The sequence below is a fragment of the Salvia hispanica genome, chromosome 6 (assembly GCF_023119035.1).
Source record: "Salvia hispanica cultivar TCC Black 2014 chromosome 6, UniMelb_Shisp_WGS_1.0, whole genome shotgun sequence".
Classification (NCBI taxonomy): domain Eukaryota; kingdom Viridiplantae; phylum Streptophyta; class Magnoliopsida; order Lamiales; family Lamiaceae; genus Salvia; species Salvia hispanica.
Genome location: NC_062970.1, coordinates 7,406,582 through 7,421,038, shown reverse-complemented (window position 1 = coordinate 7,421,038; position 14,457 = coordinate 7,406,582). Strand labels below are relative to the sequence as shown.

The 14,457-nt window shown below is 36.9% G+C and overlaps 1 long non-coding RNA gene and 1 pseudogene across 1 annotated transcript; both read left to right on the top strand.

Moving 5' to 3' along the window:
* The first annotated feature begins 286 nt into the window (after positions 1 to 286).
* On the top strand, positions 287 to 11,546 carry LOC125194592 (annotated as a pseudogene).
* A 702-nt stretch (positions 11,547 to 12,248) lies between these two features.
* LOC125193430 lies at positions 12,249 to 13,511 on the top strand. The gene is made up of 2 exons (XR_007171579.1): positions 12,249 to 12,369; positions 12,917 to 13,511. It is a non-coding gene; the product is annotated as an uncharacterized LOC125193430 (long non-coding RNA).
* The last annotated feature ends 946 nt before the right edge of the window (positions 13,512 to 14,457 follow it).

Here is a 14,457-nt window from a genome sequence, read left to right as displayed (position 1 = left end):
AACTGAGATCAGATTAGTAAAATGTGTGATTAACCAAAGTGACAATAACAAATAAATGAGACAATTACATCCAAATGGTTATAGTTTGCTAAAACAAGTAAATTTTCGCGGTTGCTTAGATATAGGTCTATAATTTGTTCTTTTTGTTTGGATCAGTGTCACATCACACTAATCATTCACTAATTTTACGCAAAAAACGGCGGGGAGTTTATGATTATAAAGATGAATAACATGATTAAAGAGACATTCTTTTACCAAGACTACAAAACTCTGTGAATAACAGCTAGCCAGAATAATGTAGTACAAGGGAATGGCATTTTCAAGATACAGAAATGTGTATGAACCAAGAATTCATCCATGTTTATATTTTTAGTGAGACGGAGGTCAAACAATTAACATGCTTTGCAACTCTTCCGACAGTAACCTGGGAGATCCGAGGAGCCGATCATGTATTCTGGATTCTTGTTGCATTCTCCAAGGGAAGCCCATCTTTCGCAGTTCGCATCTGAGTCGGAGCAGTGCCCGCCCACGACTTTATCAAAGGAATCGACATGAATCCACTTTGTTGCAGACCACTTCTCGCCTTCATCCACGGGGCAGCCAGCATGCAGACTCGCGGTATCTGGAGTTGCATCTGGATAGAGACTATAGAACAGGAGTGCATCCCCTTTGCGTGGCTTCACTGGAAATGTAGGGAGATGAACAAAGAGCTCAAACTGGTGCTCACGTAGTTAGAATCCTTTGAATCCTTTACTTTTTTATCTCTCTCTCCATTAGTAGTTTCTAATAAGCACATAATTTGCATGTAGGCAATCATAGTGAGTCCTACAGGATGGGCGAATGCAGCAACGATTGATGTTGTTTATGACATTTTACACATGATGGGACGCGATGACATCCCCGTTGGTCTAGGAGATGTGTTTGCAGTCAACCAGTCTGATCCCATTTTCTCAGCTGTTGGAGACTGCAAGTACATCAAGGCCATTCCGCATGGTAGTGGCGGCTTTCTTGACTCGGACACCCTTTATGGACTTGCTCGGGATTTGCCACGTAGCCCTCGGAGGTATACAGCAGAAAATTCAGTGAAATTTGGAGCTCCTAGAGATACTGAACACCCTGAACTAAGACAGCCCCTAGCTCTTGAGATATGGCAGTCAGTAGTAGATTCTCTCAAGCCCGGATCAAAAGTTACTATTTTGACAAATGGGCCATTGACAAATGTTGCAAAGATTATTCTTTCGGACAAGTAGTCGAGTTCTGCCATTGAGGTATGTGGACAAAAAGCAAGAATAAGATAAGATTTGTGTTATGTTTGTTAAGGAGATTTTGAATATTGAACAAAAACGGATAATCTGAAAGTCGTGATAAATAACTTTCAGATCAAATCAATTTCGGTGGTTCTACCAAAATATTTGATCGGATACAATTCAGAGAAATCAGAGCTTCTGTATGTTGATGTTCGAGAAGTTTTTCGAACTAAAAGAATCGATCAGATTAAGAAGAAGATGAACCAATGCATCTGTAGATGAACCAGTGCATCTGTTGGGGGGAAACCGAAAATAACTAATTTTCAAAAGGTTTCCGAAATTGCAAATTAGTCCTTTGACTTTCAGAAATTACATTTCCGGATGAATTTCTTACACAACAACTTCGTTGGAAATAAAAAATTTCCAAGCTGACCCCAGCCAGGGGCTCCGCCCCTTGGACCCCGCTACCCGGGGGCGCTGCCCCCGGACCCCCGTCCATCATAATGAATTCAAATAAGCATGCACTCCGCACTTCCATACTTATATGATGTATCATTATGATAATACTGATCAATCAAGTTAATCCAATTTCATTAAAATATCCAACATTCCTCCCCTATATTAGTGCAATCCTTGATTAACTAAAGCAAGTCATCTTAACACGTTCAAACTTTTGCATAAATGAAATATCGTAACGATTGAATTCCACCTTAGTACATTACACATTCCAAATATTCGAATACCCCGGGTGTCTCTAAGGATTGAACCCTGGGAACTCACATTGAATACACGAAGATAATGTACACAAAAGTTTACATACGAATATGTTCTATCTTGACACTATATTTTACTAGCCTACGTCCTTATCCTTCATAAACATGTCGAAACCAAGTCCCAGCCTCTTTATTCTTGCACCTACATTTGCAATTTTTTCAAAAGAACTATTAAGAATATATACATTCAACCTCCTTAACTTGTAGGTCCGAACACATACCTTGGGACGATTTTCAAATGTGTTCCAATCTCCAAATATTAAGTCTTCCACATTGAATTCTGCATCTAGTGTCATACTAAATGGGAATTGAGTATCTTAATATCATAGATTTGTAGTGGACTTTAATCCCATCCATATAACCGATTTGTGCACAAAATCTCTACTTAACCATTTGGTTAAATGATCGGCTAAGTTATCATGAGTTCTCACAAACTCCACAGATATCACACCATCCATAATGAGTTCACGAATCATGCTATGTCTAACACCTAAGTGTCTAGACTTTCCATTATACACTTGACTATATGCCTTAGCCAAGGTAGCTGCACTATCACATCTGATAGATATAGGTGATATCGGTTTAGGCCACAATGGAATTTCATAAATTAGATTTCTTAGCCATTCAGCTTCTTTACCAGCTGCTGCTAATGCCACAAACTCCGATTCCATTGTTGAATTCGTGATACAAGTTTGTTTCTTTGATGCCCAACATATAGCACCACCTCCAAGACGGAATACCCAACCACTTGTGGAAGAATGATCTTCCATATTGGTGATCCAACTTGCATCCGAATAACCTTCAAGAACATAAGGAAATCCAGAATAAGTCAACCTATAATCCATGGTACCTTTTAAGTATTTAAATACTCAATTCATTGCTTGCCAATGGATTAAACTTGGATTATGAGTATATCGACTCAATTTTCCAACTGCAAAGGCTATATCGGGTCTAGTACTAATCATAGCATACATTAGTGATCCAATAACCTTTGAATATTCAAGCTGATTCACAACAACTCCTTTATTAGGCACGAGTTTTGCACTAGGATCAAAAGGAGTCTTAACTGAAGAACAATCTTTGAAGTTAAACTTTTCCAACACCTTCTCAATATAATGTGATTGAGAAATGGAGATTCCTTGTTCTCCATGTGTGATCTTAATTTCAAGAATCACATCAGTCTTCCCCATGTCTTTCATCTCAAATTTAGATGACAAAAATTCCTTTGTTTTATCAACTTGATCTTGGTCAGTACCAAAGATCAACATGTCATCCACATATAGGCAAATGATAACCCCTTTACCGGTAGCATCAAATTTGCTATATACACACTTGTCTGCTTGGTTTAATACAAAACCATTGGACAACACCACGTCATCAAACTTTTGATGCCATTACTTGGGGGTTTGCTTTAGTCCATAAAGAGATTTTACCAACTTACAAACCTTATGTTCATTACCAGGCATGACAAAGCCTTCTGGTTGTTTGATATAAATCTCTTCATTTAATTCACCATTCAAGAAGGCAGTCTTAACATTCATTTGGTGAATTACAAGATTATGTATTACAGCAAGGGCTAACAATAATCTAATTGTGGCAATCCTAGCAACAGGAGCATAGGTGTCGAAATAGTCAATTCCTTCCTTTTGTCTAAAGCCTTGGATAACCAATCTGGCTTTATATTTGTCTATGCTTCCATCCACCTTCATCTTCGTTTTGAAGATCCATTTACTATTCAAAGCTATACAGCTAGGTGGTAAATTAGTCAGTTTCCAAGTACCATTTTGGATTATAGAATACATCTCCTCTTGGATTGCCTCTTTCCAAAATGCAGAATCCCTTGAAGCCATAGCTTCTTTGTAGGTCATTGGATCATCACCAATAGTAAAGCAATATTGATATTGAAAATTAATTTCATTTCTTGATCCTTCTGGTAAGTACAATTGGAAATCGTTTCCAAAAGACTTAGCTTTTCTTACTCTACCACTTCTCCTAGCACTAGGAGGTGTATCAATCACTTTTTCAGTTACACCAGAGTTACTAGACCTTGCAATCATGTCTCCTGGTTTGGATATAGATGTGAATCTATCCTCATTACCAAAATCAGCATCCCTTGACTCAATAATAGAGTGCACGGATACATAGTCATTGGGTTCTATGACATAGAACCTATAACAAGCAGAATTTTCAGAATATCCAATAAACACACAATCTATACCTCTTTGACCTATGGTTTTCATTTTAGGGTCAGTTAGTCTTACCACAGCTCGACAACCCCAAACTCTGAGATAACTCAGTTTTGGTGGTTTCTTATGCCAAAGTTCATAACGGGTTATCTTGTTCCTTTTATTAGGAACTCTATTCAACAAATAACAGGCTGTTAATATAGCCTCACCCCAAAATCCTCCACTTAGGCCAGAATAGCACAACATTGAATTAATCATTTCTTTCAACGTTCTATCCTTTCTTTCAGCTACACCATTTTGTTGTGGTGTATATGGAGTAGTCGTTTGATGTATTATACTAGTAGATTCAAAATATGCTGGATCATAATACTCACCTCCCCTATCAGTGCGAAGAACTTTAATCTTCACACCATGATGAAGCTCTACACTTTCTTTAAAGATTTTAAATTTATCAAGAGCTTCATCTTTTGAATGGCATAAATAGACACAACAAAATCTAGTAGCATCATCAATAAAAGTAACTACATACTTTTTATTACCAAGTGATGGAGTCGAATGAAAATCACACAAATCACTGTGTATAAGTTCTAATACTTTAGTAACTTTATTGACATTCTTATTGAAAGGTTGTCTAGTTATTTTAGTTAACATGCAAGTTTTACACTTTTCATTGTTCAACTCAAATGCTGGTATTAAACTCATTTTCGACATCTCTTTCAATCTCCTATAATGTACATGTCCAAGTCTAGCATGCCACAATTCTGATTTACTAGCATGATTACTCAAAGTAGTAGAAGTCATGCAAACAGAATTATTAATAAAAGAAACATCTAGATTCAACCTAAACATACCACATAGATAACCGAAACCAATAAAATTACCATGTCTTGACAGAATGTATTTGTCACTTTCTAACACTTGTTTATAGCCACAATTATTCAACATAATACCATAGCCACAATTATTCAACATAATACCAGAAACTAAGTTCTTACAAATACCTGGTACATATACAACATTATCTAATGCTAAGGAATTTCCAGAAGTAAATACTAGGCTAAAAGTTCCTATTCATTTGATTGCTTCAGTTGCAACGTTGCCCATCTTCAAAGAAGATCCATCTTCAATTGGTTTAAAATCCTTGAACCATTGATGATCCTTGCATACATGACATGTTGCACCCGAATCAATCCACCATGAAAGATCATCATCTTGCACATAAAATGCTTCAGAGATTATTGATGCATAATAATTCTCAACAGAATGATCACTAGGTACAGAAAACGAACCTGATTGCTTTTCAGGATCATTAGATCCACTTGTACCAGACTCGTTTTTCCATTTTCCTCCACCCTTTCCAGACTTACAATCCTTCTTGAAGTGCCCGGATTTGCCACACTTCCAGCAAGTCAGTTTAGGCTTCTTATTCCCATCCTTATTGTTATTCCGTTGAAACTTCCGTTTTCCTTGAAACTTACGTTTCTCTTTACCAGCCTTTGAGGATTCACCCTCTTCCACCATGTTCACAGAAGAACCAACCATGTTTTTAGTATTACCAACAGAGCCCTTTTCCATATCACGTATGGACTGTTCAATTTGGAAATCACTTCCAAGTTCGACCAAGTTCAATTCCTCCTTCTTGCGTTTCAGATTATTTTTAAAATCCTTCCAAGAAGGTGGCAGTTTATCAATAATACTAGAGACAGAAATGGATTCATCCATTTTCATATCATATTGGGAAAACTGTCTCAATATCCTCAACAATTAGTTGTACTGTTCCATGATAGGCCTCGAATCAACCATTTTATAGTTAATAAAGTTACCAACAAGAAATTTCTTGCTAGAGGCATCTTCTGCCATATATTTGGCTTCGAGAAAATCCCACAATTTGCATCTGTAGATGAACCAGTGCATCTATTGGGGGGAAAACCGTAAATAACTAATTTTCAAAAGGTTTCCAAAATTGCAAATTAGACCTTTGACTTTCAGAAATTACATTTCCGGATGAATTTCTTACACAACTCGACCCCAGCCAGGGGCTCCGCCCCTTGGACCCCGCTACCCGGGGGCGCTGCCCCCGGACCCCCGTCCATCATAATGAATTCAAATAAGCGTGCACTCCGCACTTCCATACTTATATGATGTATCATTATGATAATACTGATCAATCAAGTTAACCCAATTACACTAAAATATCCAACAATGTTTGTGTAATAATTTATGTTGATTCTTTCACTAAATCTGCAGGAGATATTGTTAGTTGGAGGGCACATTGGCAATAGTGAAACAGATAAAGGAAATGTCATCAACACTCCAACAAACAAATTTGCAGAGCTCAACATGTTTCTTGATCCTTTAGCTGCAAAGACAGTTTTTGAGTCGGGACACAAAATCGCACTAGTCCCACTCAATGTACAGCGACGAGTCAGTCGATTCAATGGGGTTTTAGCCAGCCTCCGCCTCACAAACAAGACACCTGAATCAATATTCGCAAGGCGTCTGCTTTCAAGATTGCACAAGTTAAAAAGGACTCATCCCAGATATCAACATGTGGTATATATAGTAGAAACATCTTTAAATTGCCACCTATGTTTCTAATTGTGAATTTTACTTCATGTCTCTGTTTACCTTCTGCAGGATATATTTTTGGGGGAAATTCTTGGTGCAATGATCTTAGGAGGCAATGAGTGGTTCCTGAAGACGATGTATACAGTGAGGAATCTTGGCATGCTAAAGTGGGGTTAATTCTATTTTTGTTCTAGGATACAATAGCCATTCCATCTTAATACTGCGTTTTTTTAGCTTCCCAGTTTGGGAGAAACGCATGTCCGTCATGCGTCTTTCTATAATGAAACGCATCAGGGTTACGCGTTTTAACCAAAGACGCATAACAATCATGTGTTTATTTTTTAAAAGACGCATGATGCACATGCGTCTATAGGTAAGACACATAACGCACATGCGTCTTTAATTTGAATTTAGACACACCTCCAGAACTCAGACGCAGAACGTACAGCGGGGAAAAAAACGGCAGCGGCGATTCTTGGCGATTTTAGGCGATTTCCGGCGACTTCTTCCAATTTTTCGTTTTATTTTGGTAAGTTTTCTTCAATCCTTCAACATTCTTCACTTATTGGTTGGTTATTGGCTTTTTTGTTTTGGTTTTAGGTGATTTTGTAAATTAGGGTTTTTGATGAAATTGTTCAATTAGTCTGATAATTTGATGTTTTGTTAATTGTAACGGGTGTTTGTTGATGATATGCAAGCAATTGATTCTATATGTTTGTGAAATTTATCCAATTATTGAAGTTGTGAAATTCATCGAATTAGTGAAGAATGATTGTTGAATCTTGAGATTTTTGTTAAGTCTTTTGTCTCCAATTTATGGACGAAATTCAGAAATTAATGTGAGAAATTCATCTTACATTAGGTTGTTAAATTGGGTGGATTCTTAATTTATTTGTGGGATAGGCCCCTAACCATCATTAGGCCCCTAACCATTATGCCTTCAGTTGCATAGTATGAGATAAAAGTTCTACTAAAGTTTGTCTATTATTGGAGCAACTGTATTAAACAAGCATACTAGAATGATATCTTGTAGTTATTGTTTTGTGAATTATTTGTTTGTAATTATTGTTTTGTGAAAATCTTGTAGGATTAGATGTCAACTTCAAGTTCTAGAGGGCAATTGTTATATGGCCCAAGACCCGCGTTCTATATCTTGGCCTATCAAATAAACTCGAGGGAAAGGGCACTCCATATTTTAAAGTTCCCCGGAGGGAAAGAAGACATGGGATGTGAATATTCATGCCAATGTGAGGCTTTGAACATTTTGGGTTTTTGGGAAAAGCGTGATCGAAAGGGGAAAACGTAAAGGTCGAAACGGGGGAACGCTTTGATTGAGCGTTGGGGGCCCGGGAGAACTACTTTCCATCTCCCCGGGGGAAAGGGGCGCGTCATAAAGATGGCAAGTCGGGGGCTTGAGAGGGGGGCGGTTTAGGGGCCCGGGACCATCATCCCGGATATTGAGGCCCACAAGTGCCGAGTTTGTTGGGATGGTGTGATGGGGAGAAAAAAGCGGTATCATGCCCGTGATCAACCAAACAAGGATCCCTTTTGGGGAAACTCCTTATGTCACACCCAAAGGGCATCCATCCCTTAATCTTGTTGGAGGTGATTCTACCGGACACTCGGGTGTAAGGTTCCTTTTGTGGTAAATGCATTTGGGGGATAAAGACGATGTGATAAATATTATTTGGGAAGTCCCTTTTACCCTTTGTATCTTTTCCCTTTGAGGCTTCCATGGACAAGAGGAAAGAGTTGGGCGGGCCCATGATTCTTCTCGGTTTTTGGGGCGTGGGAAAAATCCTACTTGAGCCGCATTCGTAGTCCCCTGCCGGGTATACCCCTTATGGCCCGGTGATATATTTAAACATTTATTTTTTTTGCATTTTGAGTTTTTTTTACCAATTTTATTTTAGGGGAAAGGAACTACCGAAGAAATGTCCAGATATTGGGTGGGCATTAGGATAAAATTTCCTTGATTAAACGGCCAGTGACTTTTCCCGTTCGTAATGTATAAATTTATTATGAATTAAATTTTTGGCTTTCTGGTTTTTGTAGTTTGTATGGACACCATATGTGGATCGCATATTCCCCGGGACTACGTGATGTGAATGAGTGCTATGTCGCCCTTATTTGGTATGTTGGTTATTCGTCCCGGGGGTTTCCCTCAATCCATAGATAGGATGTAAAAAACGCCGATCATTTGGGTAAAATGAGCCGTGGTAGAAAATGCAGGGAAAAAGTATTTTTCATTGTTGAAACCCCGTAACCCGACCTTGGGGAGGGTTCATCACGTGGGGGTTAAGATGTGAGCAAAGTGATAAAGGGTTTCCCCCGGGAAGAACGGGGGGTTGAACCGTCGAAATACACCCATCGTCGTATAAAAAAACCCAGGAAGGATGTAATGTTATGTATATTTTTTTTTGGTCTTTTTTTTTAAAACTTTGTTTTGGGTTTTTTTCTTGAACTTTTTTTTCATTATATATTGTTGTTTTGTTCGTGTTTAAAAGGGTTTTGGTTTATTTTTTAAAGTAATTCTTGCCAAATTTTTTTAAAAATAAAAATCATCATATTACGGGTTTTAAAAATAAAAAAAACATCAAGGCTTATGGTGAATTAGTTATAGTTTAATTGAATATTTTTTTATGATGGAAAAAAGAATCATTTTAAATTGGAAATACAATATGATTTGGTATAGTGAAAAAAATAAAAATAAAAAGTAGTTCACAATTATAGAAAAAGTAGCCCAACACTAATACCTTACAGTTTTTGCCCCTTTTGGGAATTTGTCTACAAAAGTTCACAATTATAAAAAAACAAATACAAAAATTTTTGGGACCCATAAAGATAAACCTTCATTTTTCAAGCAAAAGAAAGTGTTAATGTCAACATTATTATTCTTAAAGAAAAAAAATAAAACTTACTTGTGCATATGGTCAAAACTACATAACCGACCCAGCAATTTCCGTCATGTTCCTCTTTCCCACAATTCCCGGGGGGAGCTTTCGTTCCCTTCCCCGGGCATCCATTTGATTAGGTATCCCTTCTTTCACCCCCCCTTCAGGAAGCCTTTTTGGGGGGAGTCCCAAATTTATCCGGGTTTAGCCCAAAAACTTCGTGTCTTGGTGCTCCCCTGGGGAGGGCTGAATACTATGCTTCCCCTGTAGATTTGTGGAATTTTGTAGATAGAGCTCAAACAAAAATACCTCTTCCAGCAAGGCCCCAAGCGAGCAAGGAACTCTCCACTCCCATTCCCACAAGTGCACTTAGAATCTTCAACCCCTTGTACATTGTTTCCCTTTGGTTCCCATCTTCTTAAGTGCCCCACTTGAATTTGGTAATGTCCAATCCTCGGTCAAATTAAAAGTGATGTTTTTGCCCATTGGGGATCATTTGCAAGTTTGTCCCCGACGGGTTCGACCTTGTGCGATTTTTTTTCTTTTTTGCCCACCATTCCTTTTTTTTTCCAAAAAAGTGAGATTAATCAAAGCTCTAATTGGGAACTCTCTTACACCCTCAAAACATTGTTGTAGACTGACATTTTGTGAGGTAACCCCCCCTCTGTCCATCATTCAAAAAGGGAAATTTTCTTTGGCCCCTTTTTGTGACGCATCGGGGGCCCCTTCGGTCGCGTCTTTATTTTACGCTCGAGTTGAGCCCCCCTGCCCACAATGCCTTTTCCTTTTAGGACCCTTGCACATCCAAAAAATATTTTCCTCACATGGATCAAACAAAATTTGTGGTGACATTTTTGGGTCCTTTTTTCCCTTATCGAATCCATGCCTTGAAAATTCCTTTATGCCATCCGATAGGGTACAATACTCAACAAACAATTCAATACAACGAGTAGAATTTTGAGCATCGTTGAACATAAACTCCACACTTTGATCAGTGTAAATCTCAGTACATATATAACTCATAGTGGATGCAAAGACTAGACAATGTCTCCATGATATTTGAATGACGTGTTGATTCATATCTATTTTCATTGCACCACATATCATTGCAACTAATTCAGAATACGAAACGCACGAATTCAATATAATGGAGCCTCTCGCCCGAGGTGGATCATAACAAATACCCAAGTGTGGAAGTTGAACTATTTTACCACCCCAATACAAACTCACAAATATTTGCATGATTTCTGCATAAGAAAATATAACAAATACAAAAATTAGGGACAATTTTTTTCCTATGAACCCTAATTTAATAAATCAGGGAAAACCAACCTAATCTAAAAATATTATTCAATAATTAAGAGTAAGAGATAAACTTACCTAAATATAACGACAAGATGGAAGAAATCGCTGGCAATATTAACGAAATCGCCGGAAATTGGCTCAAAGTCGCGCTGCCTGCTTTTTTTTCTCTCATCTTTCACAGAATGGTATTCTGCCTCTGTCTGTCGCGATTTATGTTCAAAATAGAGACGCATGACCCTTATGCGTCTTAGGGAAAGACGCATGACCCTCATGCGTCTTTCAATAAAAAAATTAAAAAATTAAAAGACGCATGACGGTCATGCGTCTTTCCCTAAGACGCATGAATGTGATGCGTTTCATTAACGGAAGACGCATGATCCAGTATTAATAAAGTCCAGTATTAATTTGGAATGGCTATTGTATCCTAGAACACAAATAGAATTAACCCTGCTAAAGTGTTATCCTTTTGCCTGTTATTACACTTTTGCTACTCAACTTGGTGATGAGAAACAATCTTCTGTGATTGGAAGCTTTGAAATGCAGAGAAGAATGTGGACTTCTTCTCTTAAATGATATGAAAATGCATCTAATTAAGACATGCTTTTTTCAAGGTCATGTTTTCAGTTGATCTACAGCTTTCTTGATTTTCTTTTCCCACTATTTTCTCCTATAATTAGCACATCAAATGTGCAAAAAATAAATATGCATAAATGTACACTTGCAATAAAAATTAGAAGAAAAAAAAATACTAAAATTTTATCTTTTCATGAAAAAACTTAAGGATCCATGAAAACTAAAATTTAACAACATAATTGTGGATTCACACACACAATATGGACATAGAAAAAGGATCATTAACCTTTATTTTTGTTTGGTAAAAGCAATAAGAATGATTTACTCCTCAAAGAATTGGGAAGAATGATCCATTATCATCACCATTCAAAACTTTCACAATAGGAATTTGTAACCTTTATAGATTCACTTCACAAGAATGTGGAGAGCAGATAAGCATATGAAGTTCTCCACAGAAATGAAATGAGGCTCCGTTTGATACCACGAAATTGGGGATGTGAAGTTGGAATTGGAAGCTCCAATTCCAATTCCGTTGTTTGACAATACAAAAATATGTAGATTTGGAATTGAATTCAAATTCTAAAAACGGTCAAATTTTAATTCAATTCCATGAAAAAACGGGTCAACTTTTAAAAAACGCGCGCGGATCTTTACGGGTCAATAATAAAAACGGGTCGTATAAAAAAGAAGAAAATTGGATCATTTCTCCTTTCCCTCTGCCCTAGCCGCTTTCTCTCTCCCTCTTCTTTACGCCCTAGCCGCTTTCTCTCTCTGCAACTGCGATGCACCCCAGTTTCATCTCTTATGATCGATTGATAATCAGGTAACAATCCAAAGTTCTTCGCATTTTTCCATTTAAATTTCATCTTTCACTCTGTAAATCGATGTCTTTTTTTTCAATGCTGTAATTATTGATTGTATGCGAACTGTGATGGTCGTTAACGATTGCAGTATTAACATTTAAGTTGTTCCATATTTTTGCTGATAAAAAATTGATCGTTTTGTTGTAAACACATTCGATGCATTTCACATTTTTCACCTTATTTTTGTGCAAAATACAGTTTATAAGCTATAATTGAGCATAAAGGTTCATGCTTTGAGAACTATTTCTTAAACTGCATTAGATGATTGGAATTCAATCACATTTCAAGCTGAGAATAGATAGTTGGTGTCGTTGACGTGATTTTTATGTAATTATTGCATTTAATTAAAGTGGGAAAGAAACAAAACATAAGGCAATTTATGAGAGCTACTCTTTTATTTCCTATTTTTTTTTTTTTAATCATGCAATTATGGAGTAGCTTTTAGTTCTGGGTATGAGGAACTTTTGCCTCGTTTGTCTATGTTATTCGTGCCATTGCCTCGTTTAGGAAGGAGAGCTTGGGAGGCCAAGATTCAAGGGTTCCGGGATTTGGTGGTCTCAGAGAGTGAGGTGGTGGAGATATCTTGGTGATCTGCACTTCGTTGGATAAGTGCAGGGAGATCAAGAGGCTTCTCCACTGGGAGGTTTAGATGGGTGATCTAATCAGTGATCCTTCGACCCTTCAACCCTCATTGGACCATTCGATTAATGGACAAAATTTTGGGTAAGCGAATGTGCATAATGATGTTAGCACTTCTAGTAACCTTGATTCCGTGAGGGCTGATTTGGGTTGGAACCCAAGTGCAATGCTGTGAGGGGGTACGTTCATGCCGCCTGTTTCTGGTATGCTGTCTAACTTTCCAGCTGATTCTGGTTTCATCGAGAGGGCAGCGAGACTTTCGTGCTTCAGAAGGGGGAATTTTGGTGAAATAATGAACCCATTTGTTGTTCCTAATCCGCTGGATCTGTTCCTATGGGACATAGGCGTTTATGGAGTATTTTATTTACACATTGCAACAAAAATGTGCAGCTTAATCTTTTGTAATTTGATTCAGTGTGTTTGCATTTACTTATTCAAATAAGTGATTAAAAATATTTTTTTATTATGTTCTTTAGATGCAAATGTATTTTTGATAATTATGTTATTAGTTATAATATACTCCCTCCGTCCACAAAAAATAGATCACTTTTGCCATTTTGGAACGTCCACAAAAAATAGATCACTTTCTAAAAATGGAAAGTTTATCTCTCATACTTTTCCCACATTTTCTTCCTCTCTCTTACTTTACTCAATTTTTCTCCCTATCTCTCTTACTTTACCTACTTTTTTTCCTCATCTCTCTTACTTTATCTACTTTTTCTCCTCATGTCTCTTACTTTACCAATTATACATTAAAACCTGTGCCGAACAACAATAGATCTATTGCTTGTGGACGGAGGGAGTATATAATTAACATGATCATAGTTTTCTATGTATAATGCTGATCTTGTATTTAAATTCTATAAGCACACACACTACATATATGTAACTCGGAGTATATTGTATGTTGATAATATAAATTAATTATCGTTAATTAATTATTTTAATTATGATAACAGTACTAGTTTTATGATATGTTAATAAAAAAAAATTGAATTTTGAAGCATGAGAAAAAAAAGTAGAAATGTGATGATTATTAAAAATAATTAATTTAAAAAAAATAAAATTTTAAATTGAATTCTAATTCAATTCCAAATCCTTTGTTTCGAGTTACCAAACAAAGGATTTAGAATTATAATACAATTCCATATCAATTCTTTAATTATACCAAACATAGGATTTGGTATTGAATTAGAATTCAATTCCTTCCAATTCAATTCCATAGAATTCCAATTTCAATTCAATTCCAATTCCAATTCCGTGTACCAAACGGACTCTGAGATATGGCCTCAATAGAGGCCATGTTTAACATTGCAATAAATGTTCATTAACAGCTCTAGTAAATGCTTTTGACATTATTTTCACCTACAATCAGCTTTAATGTAAATATGGATCCCGCTTAGAGGGTT